This window comes from Orycteropus afer, unplaced genomic scaffold (assembly GCF_000298275.1).
Source record: "Orycteropus afer afer isolate SDZICR_OR568_19922 unplaced genomic scaffold, OryAfe1.0 scaffold00180, whole genome shotgun sequence".
Lineage (NCBI taxonomy): Eukaryota > Metazoa > Chordata > Mammalia > Tubulidentata > Orycteropodidae > Orycteropus > Orycteropus afer.
Genome location: NW_006921767.1, coordinates 2,842,605 through 2,847,007, shown reverse-complemented (window position 1 = coordinate 2,847,007; position 4,403 = coordinate 2,842,605).

The following is a 4,403-nucleotide window of genomic DNA, read 5'->3' as shown; positions in this document are numbered from 1 at the left end:
CTCTAATGAAATTATACCTTTGGTACCTAGCTCATGTTGTTGTTGTTGCTCTTATGTGGCATCAAGTTGGATCCTACTCATAGCGACCTCTCCTTGAGTTTCTGAGGCAATATCACTATGGAAGTAGATTGCCCAACCTTCCTTCTGAGGAGTGGCTGGTGGTCTTGAACCGCCAGCCCTCTGGTTAGCAGTCAAGTGCCTTAGGCACTACACTACCAGAGCTCCTACTAGCTCATAGTTTTACCTTATTTTCATCTATACTCAGATAACTAGCAAGTTACCTACTCTCCATATGTGGTAAAAATCACAAACCACTCTAGGCCCAAGACTAGCAACGATGCAGATAACTGCCAGCGTTCATATTTACACAGTCAAATCTGATAAATAATTACAGTGAGCAATAGAACATTAAGAAAATGCACTTTAATTCAGAGTAGCATAAACATGGCATTTATAAGATAGCAATCTAACATGGATTTAGAAAAGTTTTCCTCAGAAATTATCTGTGTGGGTTCTATAAATATGAATTTATAACAATTTCAAACTTAATTTATTCCTTCAAGTTAAGAAGGAGAAAAATGGAAGAGTATTTGAGTTTGCTAATATAATTCCTTTTACACAAAATTCAGTCATGTATATAATATCATTCTGAATATTAGTTTATATGGAAAATGATTTTTCTCACCAAAATGCAGAATATATATAATTAAATTATTTTTTAAAATATATGTATGCTTTCAGCTCTACATTAACTTTATATTAACGTTGGGAACTATGCAATAAATCCAAAATTAACAACTACCAATACAAAACCAGATAAATAAACAACAAATCTAGTGTTTTACTGAGTATATGATATTGAAAACAAATTCTTTTGAAACCAACTGTATGTGTATAAATACATACTTATTTCGTAGGGAACACTATATAAAAAACCGCCCACTGCCATCAAGTGGATTCTGACTCATAGTGACTATTTAAGACAGAGTAGAACTGCCCCACAGGGTTTACAAGGCTGTATATCTTTTTGGAAGCAGACTGCCTCATCTTTCCTTTGTGGAGTGGCTGGTGGGTTTGAACTGCTCTAGTTTTGGTTAGCAGCTGAGTACTTTAACCGCTATGCCACCAGAGACCTCATTGTAAAATTAACTTCATGATGAAAACTATAGCATCATGTGTAGTAAATCTATTTTTGCCAGAGATTAGGGGATTTATTAAAGAATCACAGTAGTAATGAAATACATGATGGTTGAAACTATCAAGTGAAATGATATTTGGTGCCTATCTGTGGACAAACAGCCTATCCTCATTGCCAAGTCTTTAATAATCATCAAGCTCTCATTCAGGGTAAGGGCAGTAAGTCACTCACATTGAGTGAAAATTGAAGTGTGCATGAAAAAACTTAGTAGACAAGATGCATCATGTTTTAATGCACTATTTTTTTCCATTTTGTATTTACTATCTCAAAAGTTTTTCTTCATAAAGCAGTGGTTCTTAAGTGTCCTGAACCAGCAGCATCACCATCACCTGGAAATTACTGAATCAGAAACATTGGAAGTGGAGCCAAGCAATCTGTTTTTTTTTTTTTTTAACTTTTTATTGTGATCTGGGTGAAATTTTATAAAACAGATTCATTTTACATTCAACAGTTCATGCATATTTTGTTTTATGACACTGATTATAATCCCCACAATGTAACAACTCTCTTCCCACTTCCTCTCTGTCGGTACCCTTTCTCTGTGTCCTTCTTGCCAATGCATTCCTGTCTCCCTTGCTTTCTCCCTGTGCAAATGCAGCTTTTCTAATCTTCTGTGGCTGATTGTTCTTTGGAATGTGTCTCCCTGATGTAGTTGTTCAGCTCATAGGCTTGTGTATTGCTTGACCAAAGAGTTAACCCACAGGACTGAGTCCAATTCTAGGACCAAAGGGTAACTAGAGGCCACAGTCTCTGAGATTTCACTAGTCTCTATCTCATCAATAATCCTGGCTATTTTAAAGTTTTTGAATTTTTTTCCCATATTTTTTCTAGTACTCTATCAAGGATCCCCAATTTTTATCCCTGTCTGGGTGATTGGCATTAGTAGGCAGGCACCATCTATTTCTTCTGGTCTCAGCATCACATAGTCTGACATTTCCATGCTCCCTTAGTCCTTTGGACTAATTGTTTCCATGAGTCTTTGCTTTTTTCACTCTTATTTGCTCTACTTGAGGAGAGACCAATAGTAGCATCTTTGAGAGCACTTGTAAGCTTTTAAGACACCTGTTGCTACTCACGAAAGTAGGATGGAGAACAATGGTTTTGTTTACTATGTTGTGCCAGTTGAGCTTGGTGAAGCCCATGACTATTAATTCACTGTTTTAATAAAATAAAAATCAATACAAAAAAATTCTTTGATCATCAACTATCACATTTTTATATAAAGAGAATATCAGTATTGATCCCAATTTCTTATTGGGCAAGCTACTTCCATAGTGATACTGCCTCAGAAACCCAAGAGGGGGTGGCTATGAGTCAGGTCCAACTCGATGACACATAACAACAACAACAACTAGCCAGTAACCATAAGCCACATGAAAATGCTGTCTTAATATTTGTAAGACTTATTCCACTTATTCCACACTTATTCCACTGTAACTTTTGAAAAGGAAAAATATATAAGAGCATTGGAAGCACCATTGGACCTCCCTGATAAAGAATTCAAAAGAATTGTATTTAGGTACCTTAAATGGATTGAGAGACAGATCAAGGAAAACAATGACAAAATTAAGGAAAAGACAGACAAAACCCTAGAACAATTTAAGAAGACAATACAAGAACAAAATGACAAAATAAATGATAAAATAGGAACGATACAAAATCTACAGAAAGAAATCCAGAAGATTAATACTAAATTTTGAGAAATAGATAACACATTGAATGGACAAAGGAGTAGAAATGAGTCAATGGAAGACAGAATTAGTGAGACTGAAGACAAATACCTCAACATGGTATTGGAATAGGAACAATCCGAAAAAAAATATCAAAATAAAATGAAGAAAGCCTAAGATTCAAGTGGGATAACATCAAAAGGAATAACCAACATGTAATGAGAATTTCAGAACAGGAAGAGATAAAACCTGAGAGAAAATAGTGGAAGATCTGTTGGAACAGAATTCCCTGATATGATGAAAGACAAGAATAAATCCATTTAAAAAGTCCAATGAACCCCAAATAGGATAGACCCCAAAAGAAAATCACCAAGACATATCATCATAAGACTTACCAAAATAAGACGAAGAAAGAATACTGAAAGCAATATGGGAAAAATGAAAAGTTACCTAAAAAGGGCAACTAATAAGACTAAGCTCTGATTTCTTGGCAGGAATCATGCAGGCTATGAGGCAGTGGGATGGTAAATATAAAACCCTGAAGGAGAAAAATTTCCAACCAAAAATTATATACCCAGCAAAATTGTCCTTCAAATATGCTGGTGATATTAGAAGATTTCTACATAAGTGGAAATTAAGGGAATTTTTTGAAACCAGACCAATTTTACAAGTCATGCTGAAGGGAGTCCTTTGGACAGAGAATGAACACCAGCAAACAACAGCCAACCATTAAGACACATGATAGCATAACCCTGAAACCACCCCAATTATGGAAGTATTCAAAGTAAAATAAGCTTACAAGATTGTAAACAGGGAAAAAGAGACATCAGTTTGCAAATGAGAACAACTACAAACCAAAATGAGGGAAAAAATAGTGTAGTTACAGAACTTCTAAATGGTGAGGAAGTCAAGACAATTGCAAGATAGAACAGACTGTTATGAACTTGGGAAGAAATTTATAAATCACAGGGTAACCTCAAAGAAAAGTAACCTCAGAAACCTCCCTGGGTTTCTGAGGCGGGTATCACTACAGATGTAGGTTGCCAAGCCTTCCTTCTGAGGAGTTGCTGGTGGGTTTGAACTGCCAGTCTTCTGATTAGCAGTCAAATTCCTTAGCACTATGCCACCAGAGCTCCCAACTGGGTAATAGAAGAAATTAAAAAATGAAATTAAAAAATTCCTTGAATCAAATGACAATGAAAACACAACATACCAGATTCTTTGGGACACAGTAAAAGCAGTGATCAGATGACAATTTATTCCAATAGATGTACACATCAAAAAAGAAGAAAGCCAAAATCATTACCTTAACCCAACATCTCCAACAATTGAGAAAAGACCAGCAAAAAAAGCCTACAGTCACCAGAAGAAAATAAATAATAAAGCTTCAAGCAGAAATAAATGAAACAAAATAGACAATAGAAAAAATCAACAAGAGTAGAAATTGGGTTTTTGAAAAGATTAATAAAATTGACAAACCACTGGCAAATTTAACAAAGGAAAAGAGGGAGAGAATACAAATAACATGAATAAGG